General features: G+C 41.9%; 1 protein-coding gene and 1 pseudogene across 1 annotated transcript in view; one reads left to right on the forward strand and one right to left on the reverse strand.

Moving 5' to 3' along the window:
• The window catches only part of cica (capicua transcriptional repressor a), a 118,131-nt gene that overhangs the window by 72,788 nt on the left and 23,532 nt on the right, over positions 1-21,811 (reverse strand).
• LOC133552152 (uncharacterized protein K02A2.6-like) lies at positions 4,505-8,417 on the forward strand (annotated as a pseudogene).

Here is a 21,811-nt window from a genome sequence, read left to right on the forward strand (position 1 = left end):
AAATGCAACAAACAAAGTAAAATAAATATACAATCTGATATATCACTCAGGTTTAGAACTTTGTTGTAAAAATCTCCTTCCGCGTCAGTCCCTAACACCTGCATTTCAGGCTGGCCGCTCTGAAAACACTCTGTGGAAACGCTCTCCACCCACACTGCTTGGTGCCTCGTCTGAGCTGCTGTGACTTACATTACCATAGTAACTAATTAGATGAGCATAGTAACTAGTAGGAGTGTGGGAAAAAATCGATTCGAATACTAATCGCGATTCTCACGTCGTGCGATTCAGAATCGATTCTCTTTTTCTTTTTTTTAAATCGATTTTTTTTTTTTAAATAATTTTTTATTTTATTTTTTTTTATCAATCCAACAAAACAATACACAGCAATACCATAACAATGCAATCCAATTCCAAAACCAAACGTGACCCAGCAACACTCAGAACGGCAATAAACAGAGCAACTGAGGAGACACAAACACGACACAGAACAAACCAAAAGTAGTGAAACAAAAACGAATATTATCAACAACAGTATCAATATTAGTTATAATTTCAGCATAGATTAAAAATCCCTCATTGACATTATCATGAGACATTTGTAAAAAAAAAAAAAAGTGAAGTAATGTCACAGTAGGTTTCACTTGCATCGCATCTCATAAGCTTGACAACACACTGTGTCCAATATTTTCACAAAGATAAAATAAGTCATATTTTTGGTTTGTTTAATAGTTAAAACAAATTTACATTATTGCAATCAGTTGATAATAAATTGTCCTTTACAATTATAAAAGTTTTTTTTTAAAATCTACTACTCTGCTAGCATGTCAGCAGACTGGGGTAGAGCCTGCTGAAATCCTATGTATTGAATGAATAGAGAATCGTTTTGAATCGGTAAAATATCGTTTTTGAATCGAGAATCGCGTTGAATCGAAAAAAATCGATATATAATCGAATCGCGACCCTAAGAATCAATATTGAATCGAACCGTGGGACACCCAGAGGTTCGCAGCCCTAATATATATATATATATATATATATATATATATATATATATACACACACAGACACACACACAGTAGTATGTGTGTTTGGGTCCTATTTTTAGGAACACTAATACAAAACGTCACAATGATGTCTGATTGAAAGCTAAAAATGCTATGACTGACAGACTTAGAAAAACGGAATTGAATTTCACATTTTTTTACTGAATGAGACACCCAGAATGTACGTGAAAATAAAGAATGTGGGATTTACAATATCAACTAAGAAAGATAAAACACTGAATATTGACAACATATGAACGTCACACCCCCGCTCGATCAACATATTTTACAATCAAGCGAAACGCACCAAAAATGCAACAAACACAGTAAAATAAATATACAATCTGATATATCACTCAGTTTTAGAACTTTGTTGTAAAAATCTCCCTCCGCGTCTGTCCCTGACACCCGCATTTCAGGCTGGCCGCTCTGGATACACTCTGTGGAAACGCTCCCCACCCACACTGCTTGGTGCCTCATCTAAACTGCTGTGACTTACATTACCATAGTAACTAATTAGATTACCATAGTAACTAATTAAATGACCATAGTAACTAGGATATCATGCAAAAGTGCAGATTCCAACCATTCAAATACTTTGTATAGTTCAAGACTTTCGGTCATGTGAAAACATCAATGCAGCTACAGTTTCCATCTTAAACAGCTAAAAAAAAAAAATTGGGGGGAATGTCCAGCGGGCCAAATTGAAAAGCTTTGCGGATGGGCCGCATGCGCCCCCCGGGCCTTAATTTTCCCAAGTCTGCCGTAGGCTATGCGGGAGGCTCCGCGACGCGTGTGTATACATCAGGCTTAACTGGCGCCTCAGTTTGTATTACCAGCAATACGTATCACTACGGCGCACCTCATGATGAAAAAAAAAAAAAGTACAGGTATTTTTCAATGGCATTACAGTACTTTTAAAATTCATTAGCACCGTGCTACTTTATTAGTACTGGTATATCGTATAGCCCTACTCTGATTACTTGCTAAATGATAACAACACATTTGCTAATAACACTAATGATCCGGCTTGCTCTGTCTTTTTATTCTCTGACAGACCAAGGGTCTGCCTGTGTTAAAAAACTTGATAGCGCAAACAAAGCTTATCAACTTTGCTCATGTGCTGACGAATGCGTCTCCTAAAGTGAGTAAAATAGAGAGAGGAATCCATTTAGCATGTTTGTCTTCGTGCATATCATTCAATCATAACGTACTTACTGTATATAGCCCTTAATCACAAGTGTCTCAAAGGGCTTTATAAACTCACAACATCCCCTGACTGAAACCCAAATTGGGGCAAGGAAAAACTGCAAAGACCCCACCTGGGGTAAAAGAAGAAATCTTGAAAAGGGACCGCAGCTGTAGTTAGCCCCCTTTCCAGGTGATCGGCTGCAATGGCTGTTGAGTAGGTATAATTATTGATATGTTAAATTAACAGATAATGTGGGAAAATAGTCAACAGATAGTCATAGGGGGGCTCAGTTTACACATTATAAGCAGAATATATGCTGATTATGAGAACACCCACAACACTGGTAGAGGAGATGCAAATATAATCATATAGCGACCGCAAGGCGATTCATCAAACCTGAAACTATTTTGTGGTCGCTGTTTTTGTGCGAGTACGTGCAAACTGGCACAGTTAAATACAAATATCCGTGAGAAAGAGTGTTATTGCGCTGCAAAGACCGATGTTTGTGTGCGGGTTAACATATTTGGACTGTCAGAAATAAAAAAAAAATGACATATCTATCGCCCCGCCGAGCTGAAATAGGGCCTGAGCAAAATTTTATTCCGAGACCACCGCATTAAAAATAGTATTTATGTGAAGCCATATTTATACTTTTGTTTAAACAAACGTGAATTTAATTTAATGTTTTGTACTAAAATTAGTTCATGAGAAATAAATTGTTCAATCATTTATTTTTTTTGTGTGCAGAACAACAAACTGAATATAATGAATAAGAATACATAAACTGGCCGCCATTTGAACCCAGTGTTATTGCTTTCAAGCACAGTACTAAGGCTATGTGGGGTTTTTTTGCGTTCAAATTTTGTGAACTGAATTTATGAATTACCGTATTTCCTTGAATTAATAAATATTGACTGTTACCCCCCTAAAAAAAAAAAAAAAAAAATATTGTCTGTTGTTACTCAAAGTATATTAAGTGGGATTTTTCAGAAAAAACAATATATACAGTAACACAAAAACAATCTGTCTCTGTTATAAATAATAATATAGTGTTAAACAAAATCAGTCCCTTGGGCACAAAACTGAAAATAATACAGCTCTCCAAAAAGTGCACTTCTACTACTATTTGACATAACTGTTTATGATGCTTTGACATTTTTGCACTTTATTTCTTTATTGAAAGAAGTGAAGTGAATTATACTTATATAGCGCTTTTCTCAAGTGACTCAAAGAGTTTTACATAGTGGCGAAACCCAATATCTAAGTTACATTTAAACCAGTGTGGGTGGCACTGGGAGCAGGTGGGTAAAGTGTCTTGCCCAAGGACACAACGGCAGTAACTAGGATGGCACAAGCGGGAATCGAACCTGCAACCCTCAAGTTGCTAGCACGGCCACTCTACCAACCGAGCTATGCCGCCCCATATTCTATGAAGAGAAAAGTTGTTTGCAAATGTGGTTACAATGCTAAAATATGAAAAGTTTAGGCTAAAAAAAGAAATAGACTTTATTGAGTTAACATTATTTCTTTATAAGCTGGGGAATACAACAACTACACTACCCAGCATGCAACGGGAGTGACGAGCATGCGCGGTAGCCCCGAAAAGTGTTGTTGCATGTCCTCACCCGGCAGTAAACGTCAAGAACTCAGCCAACACGCCTCGTCTTAATTATTTATAATTAGACTGACAACACATATACAATGTGATTTTGCTTTGTTTACAAGGAAAGAAAAACAAAAGTTAAAAAAGGTGGATATGTTGTGTAGTATTTGTATTATAAAGGGTCCGGTAGGCGGAACCCTCCTGTTTGGGGCAATACTTCCAGTGGGAACCTTTTGTGTGTTGCACTTCTTCCGGAGCACAGAAGTAAACTACCCACTACTCTTCAGCCTGGTGTCGCGTCCATTCATTCCAAAGTGTCAAGATACTACATTTGGCGACGAGAAAATCGGTGAACTTTTGGAAAGCTGTTCGAGGGGAGGACGGCGGAGAGTTCTAAGACGCGGATTGCAGAAGATGTCGGCCAGCGAGTAACCGGAGCGACTCGGTTATGCGGAGATAGCATCGGAGTGCTAACGGTGGAGCTAACGCGTGGAACCGGACCACCAGTAGCGGTGACGGGATGGCCGCGGTTCTGGTAGGAACACTAACGGCGTTTGACAGCCAAGATCTGAGCTGGGACAGTATTTTGAGGCTAATGGAATCGCCGACGCGGGAAAAAAGCGGGCGATATTACTTAGCTCCGTTGGCGGGAAAACGTACAGTTTAATGAGAAACTTGCTGAGCCCGGAGAAGCCGTCGGAGAAAACATTTGAGGAGTTGACAGAATTGCTTCAGTCCCATTACAACCCAAAACCCAGAGAAATTGTCCAGAGATTCAAGTTTAATTCAAGGACAAGAAATGAAAACGAGACAGTGTTGGAGTTTGTAGCTGTGTTGAGGGACCTGGCGAGGCATTGTAATTATGGGGACAAGCTAAAAGAAATGCTGAGAGACAGATTGGTGTGTGGCATCAAGGATGATCGCATGCAATGTCGGTTGTTAGCGGAGTCAGAGCTAACGTTCGTGAAAGCTTTGGAGTTGGTACAGTCCATGGAAGCAGCGAACAGAGATGTGCGTGACCTGCAGGGCAGAGCAGCAGTGGCTGCAGTAAATGTAAACACGGCGGCAGAAGCGGTTTATGACATCGACATAAAACCTAAATGGAAGAACACGAGTGGGCAGGTGACGTGCTACAGGTGTGGGGCTGAGCACATGGCACCAGACTGCCGCTTTGTAAATGAGACATGCCATGGGTGTGGTAAGAAAGGACACCTGAGGAGAATGTGCAAGACAGCGCCCCCTAGTGACCAGCGGCGGCAAGTTAAGGGGGGAGGAAAAATGGACAAGTCAATGACCAAGAAAGTGAAAAAACAGCAAACACATTACGTGGAAGAGTCCCAAGGGGCACAATCCAGTGAGGAGGAAGAGTTTTCAATGAACAATTTCAAAGACTCAAAATTGGAAAAAGTTGACCCCATAACCACACAGTTAGATTTAAATGGACATTGTGTGGAGTTTGAAGTGGACACCGGTTGCAGTGTTACTATCCTGACAAGGAAAGAATATAGGAAGTTGTGGACGACTGGAAAAGCAAAGAAATTGCAAAAATGTGAAATTGCATTGAAAACATATACGGGTGGAAAAGTGGCAACCCTGGGGAAAGCCAGCGTAACGGTGACACACAAAGACAAAGTCAAACACCTACCGGTAGTTGTGGTAGCAGGAGCAGGACCAAACCTGCTGGGCCGAGCATGGCTCAGAGAGTTAGACATGAATTGTGTGTATGTTAAAATGCTAGACCAACCACGGCTCACTCTGGAAGAGGTGCTTCAACAGAATGAAGACGTCTTTAAGGAGGGGCTCGGAACCTGGACACGTCCGCCAGCCAAGATATACATCAACAATGGCGTGGCGCAGAAGTTCTACAAGCCCAGACCGGTACCATTTGCCATGAGAAAGAAAGTTGAAGCGGAGCTAGAGAGGCTCACAGAGCAAGGGGTAATAGAACCCGTCAAGTTTGCAGAGTGGGCGGCACCAATTGTGCCTGTGCTAAAACCAGACAATTCAGTGCGCATTTGTGGTGACTACAAGCTCACAGTGAACTTAGCTTCCAAGCTAGAACAGTACCCATTGCCAAGGATGGAAGACTTATTTGAGAAGCTCGCAGGAGGTGAAAAATTCACGAAACTAGACTTGAGCCATGCTTATCAACAAGTATCACTAGACGAAGCATCAAAACCATATGTAACTCTCAACACTCACAAAAGGTCTCTTCCAGGTCAATCGTTTGCCATTCGGGGTATCCTCCAGTCCAGCGATCTTCCAGCGGCTGATGGAAGGGGTGATGGCGGGCATCCCTAACGTGGCAGTCTTCTTAGATGACATCTTGCTGACCGTGAAGAGTGACCGCGAGCACTTGGAGACACTGAGTGAAGTCCTGCGGAAGCTACGAGAGGCGGGACTTCGATTGAAACGTAAGAAGTGTGCTTTCCTAGAGAGTGAGGCCGAGTTTCTAGGTCACATTGTGAACGCCTCGGGGCTTCACCCGCTACCGAACAAGGTACAGGCCATTCAGGAAGCACCCGCGCCTAACAACATCACAGAGCTGAGAGCATATTTAGGACTCCTAAATTATTACAATCGATTCTTACCGAACCTCTCGACGTTGTTGACACCATTGCAAAAACTGCTGCGTAAAGACATCAAGTGGCAGTGGGAAGAGGAGCAAGAGCGAGCGTTTGAGAAGTCCAAGGAACTCATGCAGTCTTCTAGAGTGCTAGTGCACTACGACAGCCAAAAAGATTTTGTGTTGTCTTGCGATGCATCACCTTATGGGGTGGGGGCGGTGTTATCGCATCGAATGGCAGACGGGCAAGAGCGACCCATAGGGTTCATGTCAAGAACACTCACAGATGCAGAGAGAAACTACTCGCAACTAGACAAAGAAGGCTTGGCAGTCATGTTTGGCATCCAGCGGTTCCATAAATATCTCTACGGAAGGAAGTTTGTAATTTGTACCGATCACAAACCACTATTGTCTCTGTTCAATGAGATGAAAGCTGTGCCGCAAATGGCATCCCCCCGCATCCAACGTTGGGCAGTGACATTGCGAGCGTATGAATATGTAATTGTGTACAAACCAGGCAAACATCACAGCAACGCAGACGCGCTGAGCCGTCTTCCCATGCCACAGGAGACCACTCACAAAGATGAGGGACGAGTGTTGATGATGGAGGAAGCAACACTTGTGTCAACAAAAGAAGTGAGCCAGTGGACACGCAGAGACCCAGTCCTGTCACGAGTGTATCAATTCACACAGCAAGGTTGGCCAGAACAAAATACAGATGCAGTGTTCCAACCATATGCAGTGAGGCAAACGGAGTTGAGTGTGCAAGATGGTTGCATCTTGTGGGGGTCACGGGTGGTAGTGCCGCCGCCAGGCAGGAAGGCATTACTAAGCCAGTTGCATCATGGACACCTGGGAATCACCCGAATGAAAGCACTAGCCCGTAGCTACTTTTGGTGGCCCAAAATGGATGCGGACATTGAAGCAGCAGCAAAAAGGTGTGATACATGCCAGGAGCATCGAAATGTGCCCACCGCAGCGCCACTTCACCCGTGGGAGTGGCCTAGCAGACCATTGCAGCGGCTGCACATAGACTACGCAGGGCCATTCATGGGACACATGTTGTTGATTGTGATGGATGCATATTCAAAATGGATGGATGCCTACCCAATGCACTCGGCAACAGCAAATAGCACAATTGAATGTCTCCGGAAAAGTTTCAGTAATCAAGGATTACCAGAAGTGATTGTATCGGATAATGGAGCATGTTTTGTTAGTACAGAGTTCCAGCAGTTCCTCAGCAACAATGGCATTGAACATGTCACTTCAGCACCATATCACCCGTCTTCAAATGGCTGTGCAGAGCGGGCAGTTCAGACATTCAAATCAATGATGAAGAAAGCCAGGGAGGGCACCATCCACACCAGGGTGGCACGGGGGTTGTTTAGCTACCGCATCACACCGCAGTCGACAACAGGGAGATCACCAGCAGAATTACTGCAAGGCAGGCGGTTGAGGTCAACGCTAGATTTAGTGCATCCAGATCTCAGAACAAAAGTGGAATGGAAACAAGGTAGTCAAAAACAAAACCATGACAAAAATACTCCACAGAGGGGATTTCAAGTGGGGGACGCAGTGTTAACACGCAACTTCAGCTATGGGCCAAAGTGGATCCCGGGGTTTGTCACAAAGGTCACTGGGCCGGTGTCCTACAAAATCATGGTAGGCAGCGGGTCAGTAGTGCGCCGGCACGTAGACCAGATTCTGGGGCGGCCAGAGGAAAGAGACACTAGAGAACCAGAGAACTCTGCGACAGTTGCAGAGCCGGCGGAGGTGCCGGGGGCCGTGCCGGGGGTCGTGCCATCACCTCCTGAACCTGGGGCTGCGATTGCGGAGCCGGTGGTGATGGTCCAGAGCAGCGTTCCTGAGGGCCGGGCGGCGGGCAGTGCAGCGCCAACAGAGGGAAGCAGTCTGGCCGTGGTGGGGCCGCCTTCTCAACAAGAAGCGGCACCGGTGCGGCGGTCACACAGGACTGTATCGAAGCCCCGGTACCTGAGAGACTATGTAGCATAATGTATTATTAGTTTTGTTCTTTTTAGTGCTGGTTATTTCCCTCCATCAGGACTGGGGGGGGGGGGGGGGGGGGAGAAGTTATTTTGCACATTTTTGAACGGTTATGAATCACAAATAGGTTTGCACAATTGAATGCGTAATTAATTTAGTTTAGTGTTATGAAGAGTAAGTTTTAGCTTAAGGGGGGAGGGATGTAGTATTTGTATTATAGAGGGTCCGGTAGGCGGAACCCTCCTGTTTGGGGCAATACTTCCAGTGGGAACCTTTTGTGTGTTGCACTTCTTCCGGAGCACAGAAGTAAACTACCCACTACTCTTCAGGCTGGTGTCGCGTCCATTCATTCCAAAGTGTCAAGATACTACATGTTGTATATATATGTATGTGCTGCGGTTGCTTTAAGAACGTTGCGACAGCTGCCGTAAAGGAGGTGCGTTGCTAGCCTGGTTGCTATGTTTCCGGTTGGTCGTAAAAGTGTTGGTCGTGTGTTTGTACCCTGCTCAAATCTCTCAGTAAAGTTATTCATTGGATTATGTTTTTTGTTTTGAACTTTATTACACCTTGGAGCGCTTTTTCCCGTCCGTTGTTTACCTGCTTTCGCTATCTGCGCCTAATGACTGAGCTACGTGACGTCGTTTCTTGTGATTTCTCACGGAGCATTTCTGGTCGGGACGGATTCGAATAAAGAACCAACTCTTTTTCTTTACTATAATGGTCTTGATAACGGGTACCGGTTATCAAAAAGGGGTTCGAGTCCAAGGACTCGGTTCTTTTCTTATCGAACAACCGGGAAAACCGTTTGAGTATCATCCCTACTCGTGATGTCACGAGTTTGACCAGGCGGTAATACTAAGCATGCGCTAATTATTTTGCGAAGAGAGTTTGACCCGGCAGTAATTCAAGACAGGCGCATACTATATGTCCTGCGGCAATTGAAGGAAATACGTTATGCTGACAATTTCAGTAAAAAACAATTTGTTAGGAACATGTGTGTGTTTAAAAAAAATCTGTTTTGTGTAAGACTCAATTTCGGTAAATTAGGACTGAAGCAATCGATCCTGTCTCGGAACCAGCCAATGAGGTGTCAAGTTTGTGGTCACGTGACACGGGTCTTGCGAAACAGCATAAAAAAAGGCAGTTAACTGAGCTACCTGGGCATAACACAACATAATTAACAATAAATGCAGACCGTTGGATGCTTTCAAACTATAGAAATGATGTTTAGAATTGGCACTTCTGGGTGACATAGAAAGTGGCAGGAACAGAGTGGGCGGGGCTTGTTTACCGAGTCTGATACGCGGGTGTCAGACGGAGTTGGAACTTTACAATGAAGCTCTTCAGAACAGTGATATTATGTCAAATATGTGGAGGTTTTTTACACTTTGCGGTGTTTGTTGCAACTTGGTTGTTCTTGCTCGATTATTAAAGATGTTGACCAAGGAGGTAGTCTGCAGTAGAGAAGCAACGTTCATATATTCATAAGTTTTATGTTCATAGTTACTATAGTAAATCTCTCATTCTGTATTTTTATGTACATTCTGACTCTCATATAATTTAGTGAAAAAGAAAGTTTTTGAGATGGTCTGTTTAGTTTTACTGAATAAGACACTCGATGTACAAACCCTGTTTCCATGTGAGTTGGGAAATTGTGTTAGATGTAAATATAAACGGAATACAATGATTTGCAAATCATTTTCAACCAATATTCAGTTGAATATGCTACAAAGACAACATATATGATGTTCAAACTGATAAACGTTTTGTTTTTTTTGCAAATAATCATTAACTTTAGAACTTGATGCCAGCAACATGTGACAAAGAAGTTGGGAAAGGTGGCAATAAATACTGATAAAGTTGAGGAATGCTCATGGTTGTGCAGCCTAATTGGGAACAGGTGGATGCCATGATTGGGTATAAAAGCAGATTCCATGCAATGCTAAGTAATTCACAAACAAGGATGGGGCGAGGTACACCTCTTTGTCCACAACTGCGTGAGCAAATAGTCCAACAGTTTAAGAACAACATTTTTCAAAGTGCAATTGCAATAAATTTAGGGATTTCAACATTTCCTGCCCATAATATCATCAAAAGGTTCAGAGAATCTGAAAAAATCACTCCACGTAAGCAGCATGACCAGAAACCAACATTGAATGACAGTGACCTTCGATCCCTCAGCCAGCACTGTATCAAAAACAGACATCAATCTCTAAAAGATATCACTACATGGGCTCAAGAACACTTCAGAAAACCACTGTCACTAAATACAGTGCGTCGCTACATCTGTAAGTGCAAGTTAAAGCTCTACTATGCAAAGCAAAAGCCATTTATCAACAACATCCAGAAACGCCGCCGGCTTCTCTGGGCCCGAGATCATCTAAAATGGACTGATGCAAAGTGGAAAAGTGTTCTGTGGTCTGACGAGTCCACATTTCAAATTGTTTTTGAAAATATTCGACATTGTGTCATCCGGACCAAAGGGGAAGCGAACTATCCAGACTGTTATCGACACAAAGTTGAAAAGCCAGCATCTGTGATGATATGGGGGTGCATTAGTGCCCAAGGCATGGGTAACTTACACATCTGTGAAAGCACCATTAATGCTGAAAGGTACATACAGGTTTTGGAACAACAAATGCTGCCATCTAAGCGCCGTCCTTTTCATGGACACCCCTGCTTATTTCAGCAAGACAATACCAAGCCACATTCAGCACGTGTTACAACAGCGTGGCTTCGTAAAAAAAGAGTGCGGGTACTTTCTTGGCCCGCCTGCAGTCCAGACCTGTCTCCCATTGAAAATGTGTGGCGCATTATGAAGCGTAAATATGACAGCGGAGACCCCGACTGTTGAACGACTGAAGCTCTACATAAAACAAGAATGGGAAAGAATTCCACTTTCAAAGCTTCAACAATTAGTTTCCTCAGTTCCCAAACATTTATTGAGTGTTGTTAAAAGAAAAGGTGATGTAACACAGTGGTGAACATGCCCTTTCCCAACTACTTTGGCACGTGTTCCAGCCATGAAATTCTAAGTTAATTATTATTTGCAAAAAAAAATAAAGTTTATGACTTTGAACATCAAATATGTTGTCTTTGTAGTGCATTCAACTGAAAATGGGTTGAAAAGGATTTGCAAATCATTGTATTCCATTTATATTTACATCTAACACAATTTCTCAACTCATATGGAAACGGGGTTTGTCCATGAAAATACAGCACCTGGGATTTACAATAATAACTATGAACAATAAAACACTGAATATTCAAAATATATGAATGTTAATTTCCCCTTTAATTCCCAGACCACCTCCTTGATCGACATATTTTGTAATTGAGCAAGAGCAACGGAGATGCAACAAACACGGTAAAAGGCTAAACCACATCCACATATTCATTATAATATCACTATTTAGCAGAACTTTCTTGTAGAAATCTGCCTCCGTTTGACACTCGCATTTTGCGAGGTCTCAGGCTTGTTGCTGCACGGCCCACTCTGCCCTGTGCCTTGTCCGCATGATGCAGGGCTTTCCATGGTTACCGTAGTAACCCGTATGTCACTCAAAAGAGCGGATTCTAACCTTTAGGATCATTTCTATAGTTTGAAAATATCGAGCGGGCCGCATTGAAATGTTAATTATGTTGTACTATGTCCAGCTAACTGCCTTTCTTATGCAATTTTGACACCTCATTGGCTGGTTCTGAGACAGGATCGACTGATTCAGAATTTACCAGAAGTGGGTCTTGCTTTTTGATGCAGCCAATTTTTTCCACACTGGATTTTTCAGCACTGAATATTTTTACCCAAAATTTTTACACACTGACATTTTATACAATTAATTTCTAAACATTGAATTTTGCTAACACATTTTTTTTCCCATGGAAAAAAATTCAGTTTACAAAGTTTAAATAATCTAATAAAAAAAAATTCAGTTACATATATTATGTGTAAAAAAAAAACCTTTCCTAATAAAGACAAGTTAACCTCAATAGATGTCAAGTAAAATTGATCGCCTCCTTTCTCCCAGCCCTTTGTGCGGAGCTGTGCCAGTTTACGCATACTTTCCAATCGTGCTAAATATAGACGCGAAAACAGCTGCTGCAGAACAGTTTCAGCTTGATGAATCACTAAATGATTTTACTTGCATCTCCCAGTGTTGTGGGTGTTTTAATAGTCAGCACATATACTGCATGTATCCAATCCAATCCAATGCACTTTATTTATATAGCACATTTAAACAACAATAACGTTTCCAAAGTGCTGCACAGCCATGTTAAAAACAATATTATGCTCCACCAATGACTGAATAAAACAAAAAATTAATAAAAATAAAACCAATATAAAAACAAATATGATTAAAAACTATTTTAAAGGGTAAAATCTATTAAAACAGTAAAATAAAAATCAAAGTGTATAAAAAACACAGAGGACAACAGAGAACAGAGGACCACACAACTCACGTAGTGTTAAAAGCCAAAGAATAAAAGTGGGTCTTAAGATGAGACTTAAAACACTCCACTGTGGAAGCAGTTTGAACATGGAGCGGCAGAGTGTTCCAGAGCTTAGGGCCGACCACAGAGAAGGCCCTGTCTCCCCTGGTCTTAAGTCTGGTCTTGGGCACCACGAGCTGGAGCTGGCTTTCGGACCTCAGAGCGCGCGCAGGGATGTAAATTTGGATGAGGTCCGAGATATATTGAGGTGCCAGTCCATGTAAAGATTTAAAAACAAACAGCAATGTTTTAAATTCAATTCTAAAATGAACAGGGAGCCAGTGCAAACTCTGAAGAATTGGGGTTATATGCTGGCGTTTCCTGGCCCCTGTTAAAAGTCGTGCTGCCGCGTTCTGGACTAACTGCAACCGGGAGAGAGCTTTTTGGCTAATGCCGGCATAAAGTGCATTGCAGTAGTCCAGGCAACTTGAAATAAAAGCATGCACGACTTGTTCAAAAAGGTTAAAAGATAAAAACGGTTTAACCTTTACTAAAAGACGAAGGTGATAAAAACACGATTTTAAAACGCCATTGACTTGTTTGTCTAGTTTAAAATGGCTGTCTATAGTGACGCCAAGGCTGGTGACTTTGGGACGCACATAATTTTGCAATGGTCCCAAGTCAGTAAGGGCCGGACCAAAAACTAAAATTTCCGTTTTTCCCTCATTCATTATTAAAAAATTCTGGGCTAACCAAGCCTTGACGTCACATAGACAGTTAAGAAGGGGTGTAAGGGGGCCGTGTCTTCATTGTACATGAAGACAATCCCGCTAAACGGATTGCTCTTTCTAGTCTGCTCATTCAAGAGATGCAGTCATCTCTTGAAAGATGTCCAGGCATCGAGTAATTGTCTCTGGCCCCCTGCCTGGGAGAGGCAATGATGAGAGATATAGCAGATTAGTCTCTCTTAACAAGTGGCTGGATAGCTTCTGCAGACAACAGGGATTTACGTTTATTGATAATTGGCCCTCTTTCTGGGGCAAACCTGGCTTGCTGAGGAGAGACGGCCTTCACCCTAACCAGGAAGGCGCTATCCTCTTGTCTCGGAACATAGACTTCGCATTGAGCCACATTTGACTAACTGCACTAGAGCAAGCCCGGTCAGAGGCAATTACAGAGCCTGCTAGCCTGGGTATGGAGTCTGTTAAGCTAGAACTAGCCAGCGCCAGGCTGGATGATCCCTGTACACATAGCAATTTTCGTAGAATAATACACAACTCACAAAATGTTTTTTCTACTGTGTCTATGACTACGTCAGAGTTAGACATGCGTTCTACTGAGGTGGCAAATTATGATGCGTTCAGTTTATCGCAGCGCCAAGTAGACAATCTGAAAATTCCCGTCATATCAATTCCTAGATATGGTCGTAATTATTTTAAGTACACTGCGCATAATAAACGCAACATTATTAATATTGCTACTACGGATAATTTTATCAACAACTCCTTAAAAATACCCACTACCTATAATATGGGCTTTCTAAACATCAGATCTTTGTCTCCCAAAACGTTATTAGTCAATGAGGTCATTAGAGACAACAACCTTAACGTCATCGGTCTTAGCGAAACCTGGCTTAAACCAGACGACTTTTTTGCAATAAATGAGGCATCCCCTCCTAACTATACGAATGCGCATATTGCCCGTCACCTCAAAAGGGGAGGGGGTGTCGCACTAATATACAACGAAAACTTTAACTTTAGTCCTAACTTAAATAATAAATACAAATCGTTTGAGGTGCTTTCTATGAAGTCTGCCACACCTCTGCCTCTGTGCCTGGCCGTTATCTACCGCCCCCCAGGGCCCTATTCGGACTTTATTAGTGAATTCTCAGAGTTTGTTGCTGATCGAGTGACGCACGCCGATAATATAATTATAATGGGGGACTTTAATATCCATATGAATACCCCATTGGACCCACCGTGCGTGGCGCTCCAGACTATAATTGATAGCTGTGGGCTTACACAAATAATAAATGAACCGACGCATCGCAGCGGTAATAAAATAGACCTAGTGCTTGTCAGAGGTATCACCGTTTCCAAAGTTATGATACTCCCGTATACTAAAGTAATGTCCGATCATTACCTTATAAAATTCGAAGTTCAGACTCATGTTCGGCAAGCTAATAATAATAATAACTGCTATAGCAGCCGCAACATTAATGCTGCCACAACGACGACTCTTGCGGACCTACTGCCCTCGGTAATGGCACCGTTCCCAAAGTATGTGGGCTCTATTGATAACCTCACTAACAACTTTAACAACGCCCTGCGCGAAACCATTGATAGTATAGCACCGCTGAAGTTAAAAAAGGCTCCAAAAAGGCGTACGCCATGGTTTACTGAAGAAACTAGAGCTCAGAAATTATTATGTAGAAAGCTGGAACGCAAATGGCGCACGACTAAACTTGAGGTGCACCATCAAGCATGGGGTGATAGTTTAATAACTTATAAACGCATGCTTACCTTAGCTAAAACTAATTATTACTCAAATCTCATCCGCATTAATAAAAACGATCCAAAATTTTTGTTTAGTACAGTAGCATCGCTAACCCAACAAGGGATTCCTTCCAGTAGCTCCACCCATTCGGCAGATGACTTTATGAAGTTCTTTAATAAGAAAATTGAAGTCATTAGAAAGGAGATTAAAGACAATGCGTCCCAGCTACAACGGGGTTCTATTAACACAGATACGACTGTATATACGGCGGATACTGCAAATATCCAAAATAGTTTCTCTCGTTTTGATGAAATGCCATTAGAAGGATTGTTACAACGTGTAAATGGAATAAAACAAACAACATGTTTACTTGACCCACTTCCTGGGAAACTTATCAAGGAGCTTTTTGTATTATTAGGTCCATCAGTGCTAAATATTATAAACTTTTCACTTTCCTCGGGCACTGTTCCCGTTGCATTCAAAATAGCGGTTATTCATCCTCTCCTTAAAAGACCTAACCTCGATCCTGACCTCATGGTAAACTACCGACCGGTGTCTCACCTTCCCTTTATTTCGAAAATCCTCGAAAAAATTGTTGCAGAGCAGCTAAATGAACACTTAGCGTTTAACAATCTATGTGAAACCTTTCAATCCGGTTTCAGGGCAAATCACTCGACTGAGACAGCCCTCGCAAAATTGACTAATGATCTATTGCTAACGATGGACTCTGATGCGTCATCTATGTTGCTGCTCCTCGATCTTAGCGCTGCTTTCGATACCGTCGATCATAATATTTTATTAGAGCGTATCAAAATACGAATTGGTATGTCAGACTCAGCCCTGTCATGGTTTAACTCTTATCTTACTGATAGGATGCAGTGCGTCTCCCATAACAGTGTGATGTCGGACTATGTTAAGGTAACGTGTGGAGTTCCCCAGGGTTCGGTCCTTGGCCCTGTACTCTTCAGCATCTACATGCTGCCGCTGGGTGACGTCATACGCAAATACGGTATTAGCTTTCACTGTTATGCTGATGACACCCAACTCTACATGCCCCTAAAGCTGACCAACACGCCGGACTGTAGTCAGTTGGAAGCGTGTCTTAATGAAATTAAACAATGGATGTCCGCTAACTTTTTGCAACTTAATGCCAAAAAAACGGAAATGCTGATTATCGGTCCTGCTAGACACCGACCTCTATTTAATAATACAACTTTAACATTTGACAACCAAATAATAAAACAAGGTGACTCTGTAAAAAATCTGGGTATTATCTTCGACCCAACTCTCTCCTTTGAGTCACACATTAAAAGCGTTACTAAAACGGCCTTCTTTCATCTCCGTAATATCGCTAAAATTCGCTCCATTTTGTCCACTAAAGACGCCGAGATCATTATCCATGCGTTTGTTATGTCTCATCTCGACTACTGTAACGTATTATTTTCGGGTCTCCCCATGTCTAGCATTAAAAGATTACAGTTGGTACAAAATGCGGCTGCTAGACTTTTGACAAGAACAAGAAAGTTTGATCATATTACGCCTGTACTGGCTCACCTGCACTGGCTTCCTGTGCACTTAAGATGTGACTTTAAGGTTTTACTACTTACGTATAAAATACTACACGGTCTAGCTCCAGCCTATCTTGCCGATTGTATTGTACCGTATGTCCCGGCAAGAAATCTGCGTTCAAAAGACTCCGGCTTATTAGTGATTCCTAGAGCCCAAAAAAAGTCTGCGGGCTATAGAGCGTTTTCCGTTCGGGCTCCAGTACTCTGGAATGCCCTCCCGGTAACAGTTCGAGATGCTACCTCAGTAGAAGCATTTAAGTCTCACCTTAAAACTCATCTGTATACTCTAGCCTTTAAATAGACCTCCTTCTTAGACCAGTTGATCTGCCGCTTCTTTTCTTTCTCCTATGTCCCCCCCTCCCTTGTGGAGGGGGTCTGGTCCGATGACCATGGATGAAGTACTGGCTGTCCAGAGTCGAGACCCAGGATGGACCGCTTGTCGGGACCCAGGATGGACCGCTCGCCTGTATCGGTTGGGGACATCTCTACGCTGCTGATCCGCTTGAGATGGTTTCCTGTGGACGGGACTCTCGCTGCTGTCTTGGATCCGCTTGAACTGAACTCTCGCGGCTGTGTTGGAGCCACTATGGATTGAACTTTCACAGTATCATGTTAGACCCGCTCGACATCCATTGCTTTCGGTCCCCTAGAGTGGGGGGATTGCCCACATCTGAGGTCCTCTCCAAGGTTTCTCATAGTCAGCATTGTCACTGGCGTCCCACTGGATGTGAATTCTCCCTGCCCACTGGGTGTGAGTTTTCCTTGCCCTTTTGTGGGTTCTTCCGAGGATGTTGTAGTCGTAATGATTTGTGCAGTCCTTTGAGACATTTGTGATTTGGGGCTATATAAATAAACATTGATTGATTGATTGATTGATGATTGATTGATTGATCTGCGCAGTAGCTTGCACATGTTTGAAATCACACAAACCTTAGACAATAATACGCATGCTGGATCATGAGTGTTGCCAATTTAGTGACGCCTTTGTTTTCTGCCCTTAAAGTCCCCCTGTGTGCAGGGACTTACTTCCTGAGTTTGTAAAGAATGAAAAAAACAAGTACATACTAATACTTAGGGGTGTAACGGTACAGAAAAATTTCGGTTCGGTACGTACCTCGGTTTAGAGGTCACGGTTCGGTTCATTTTCGGTACAGTAAGAAAACAACAAAATATACATTTTTTGAGTATTTATTTACCAAATTTGCAAAACCTTCCACCAAAAATATTTTTCTCAGTGGAATATTCAATGTGAAGTAATGGGAACCTTGGATAGGTAAATAATTCATAATAACATTGATTTTGATTCAATATTATAGAATTGGATCGAATACAATAGAAAGTACTTTTTTTATCCATGGGGGAAATTCAGCACCACAGGTCGCTCACAATAGACAATAATAATAATAAATAATATAATATATATAATATATGACCAATATTTTGCACTGTTATACAATTTAATAAATCAGAAACTGATGACATAGTGCTGTATTTTACTTCTTTAACTCTTTAATTCAACCAAAAATGCTTTGCTCTGATTAGGGGGTACTTGAATTATAAAAATGTCCAGAGGGGGTACATCATGCCAGTGTTCTGTTCTACATGGTAGTGTGCTGGGGGGGCAGTACATCTGAGAAGGAAAGCTCCAGACTTGAGAAACTGATCAGGCGGGCCGGTTCTACAATCGGAATGAAACTGGACTCACTGGTGACGGTGGCAGAGAAGAGGACTGTGGACAAACTAGTGAGCATCCTGGATGATGCCAGTCACCCTCTGCATAGCGTTATCAGTAGCCAGAGGAGCCTGTTCAGTGCTAGACTGCTTCATCCCAAGTGCAGGACTAATAGACTCAAGAACTCCTTTGTCCCACACGCCATTAGACTGTACAACTCCTCTCTGGGACGGGGGACGGGGGGTATTAGGATGACAGGGGATGCAAAACATTAACAGTGCAATACGTTTTCATACCATGGTCACTACTGCCTACTTTGTATTGTTATATTCTTATTTTACTGTTGTATTGTTATTCCCATTGTTTTTATTCTTTTTGTAATATTTCTCTATTTTGTTTCCTTTTAAACCCCCATTATTAACTTTTTACTTTTTTCTTTAAATTGATCTCAACTCTACACACTGCTGCTGGAATTTTAATTTTCCTGAAGGAACTCTCCTGAAGGAATCAATAAAGTACTATCTATCTATCTATCTATCTATCTATCTATCTATCTATCACTGAAAAAAGGTTGAGAACCACTGGTTTAATGCATCCAGCGGGGCATCACAACAAAATTAGGCATAATAATATGTTATATATCGGTATCGGTTGATATCGGAATCGGTAATTAGGAATTGAACAATATCGGGACATCGGCAAAAAAGCCATTATCGGACACCTTTAACAAAAACAATAAAAAAAACAAAAGATTTTGAAAATATTAAAAATATAGATTTTAATCACTCTCGTACTGACTATATATTGATATGACCCTTTATATCGACACCACCAATTTATAGACGGATCCACCCTCCTCTCCATAACTATTATTACATTTCTAATATCTTTCTGCTGCAACGTGCTTTCATCTAAATGTTACTAAGCACTTATTTCTCCTCTTGTTTCAAGCTTGCTTAGCATTTAGCAGAGCTACAAGCATTCCTGCTCCTGGCGTGCTCTGGATCTGTAACATGTTTAGCGTCGTCCTCCACTGATAATATTACTTGTAAATGCTAGTTAAGATACAAAGAAGAAATGCAGGCGCTGGTTGAGAGTAGTAATGAACGTGTGACTCGTTTACACTTTCATAACACATCACTGTTACATAAGGTCACATGACATCCATGCACAAGCAAACATGGAGCAGACACGTCTACTGTCTCCCTTTCACACACACTACACTCTTTCAACCAGGGAAGTAGAGGCGGGGGAATTCCTTCTTTACTCACACGCTCACCACCGCCCCCACTGTGGCGACCTTTATCTCTGGGTTTCAATCCGCCCCATCAAACTCCATTTCCTGTGGAGGAGCATTAGCTAACTTCCTGTTTCTTCATTCCTCCTTTCTCTCTGCGCCGCTACTATTTTACTACACCGTAAAAAAATAAATAAAGATACAAATAAAAAAGGCAGCTGTGGTTGCCAGGAATTTGACAGTAAAAATGACTATCATCATGTACAGGACATTACGGTATGTTGATGTTGAATCCGAAAATCTTACAGTCGATAACGTTTTTTGCTACGGTAAATCGCGATGAAAAAAACTGATATATGGTTAAAGGCCTACTGAAACCCACTACTACCGACCACGCAGTCTGATAGTTCATATATCAATGATGAAATATTAACATTGCAACACATGCCGCGGGTTAGTTTACCAAATTACAATTTTGAATTTCCCGTGGAGTTTCTTGTTGAAAACGTCGCGGAATGATGACGCGTGTTTGTGACGTCTCGGGTTGTAGCGGACATATTAGCCCAGCACCACTTACGGCTCAAAGTCGTCTCTTTTCATCGCATAATTACACAGTAATTTGGACATCAGTGTTGCTGAATCTTTTGCAATTTGTTAAATTAATAATGGAGACATCAAAGATAAATGCTGTTGGTGGAAAGCGGTGGATTGCAGCTGCTTTTAGCACCGAGACACAGCCGGTGTTTCTTTGTTTGTTGTGAAGCTTTAACACAGAGCGGTCAAGCGAACATGTTTCTCTACGTCAACCAGCAAGTTTTTGGATAGGAAAATTGTGATATTAAGTCGGCTCTTACCGGAGACTTGAGTGGATTATGCAACCACCTTTTGTAGCTGTTAAAAAAGCAGCTGGGATCTTGGCTCCTCCATTGGCTTCTCTCAGAGACACTGGCGTTCACCGCAGCCCTCCGACTTTCAGGTATGACTTTATAATCTCACTAAAACACTATTAACACAATAAGCAGATAAGGTATTTTCCAGAATTATCCTAGTAAATCTGTCTACTAACATCGGAATAGCTCACACTGCCGTTGCCAGGAGCCATCGCCGTTTTTTTTGTGCTTCACTCTAACTTTCCTCATCCATGAATCTTTCATCCTCGCTCAAATTAATGGGGAACTCGTCGCTTTCTCGGTCGGAATTGCACTAGTTGCTGGTGGCTATGATTATAAACAAAGTGAGGATGTGAGGAGCCCTACAACCCGTGACGTCACGCGCACATCGTCTGCTACTTCCGGTACAGGCAAGGGTTTTTTATTAGCGACCAAAAGTTGTGAACTTTATCGTCGATGTTCTCTACTAAATCCTTTCAGCAAAAATATGGCAATATCGCGAAATGATCAAGTATGACACATAGAATGGACCTGCTATCCCCGTTTGAATAAGAAAATCTCATTTCAGTAGGCCTTTAACTCTTCATGGAAAAAACTATAGAATTTACAGTAAAATACTAGCAGTTTTTGGTTTTCAGGAGTTTACCGTAAAACAAATTAGGGCTCATTTTAGTGTTACCTTTCACGGGGAGAAAATGAAAGACCTCTTGCACCTTTTCACTGTGAGGCACGAGCATTTATCCACTGACTCACCAATAGTAGTATCTGCAAAATGCCTGTGTTTTCGGCATGAGGATTTGAACTTGAAAGTATTTGTACAACCTTTCACTGGACAACTCACCACATGGCCTTCTACGTGTTCCTTCAAGTGAGCTATTAAAAATGAGCCTCGAATCCTCCGTATCTGTTAAAAAGCTGTTTGCAACCAGTTCCAACACACAGTGTGCCTCAATTTGATGCAGTTTACAATAAAGCACGTAAACATAACCCTTCTATGTCTAAAATCACTTGCTACACAAATACAATAAAACATGTTTTTAGCCAAAAGTTAACGAGGCTAATGCTTTAACACAAACACCTAAAACTACTTAGGTACAATGTTCCCTCTA

This window comes from Nerophis ophidion, linkage group LG04, assembly GCF_033978795.1.
Source record: "Nerophis ophidion isolate RoL-2023_Sa linkage group LG04, RoL_Noph_v1.0, whole genome shotgun sequence".
In the NCBI taxonomy this organism is placed as follows: Eukaryota; Metazoa; Chordata; class Actinopteri; order Syngnathiformes; family Syngnathidae; genus Nerophis; species Nerophis ophidion.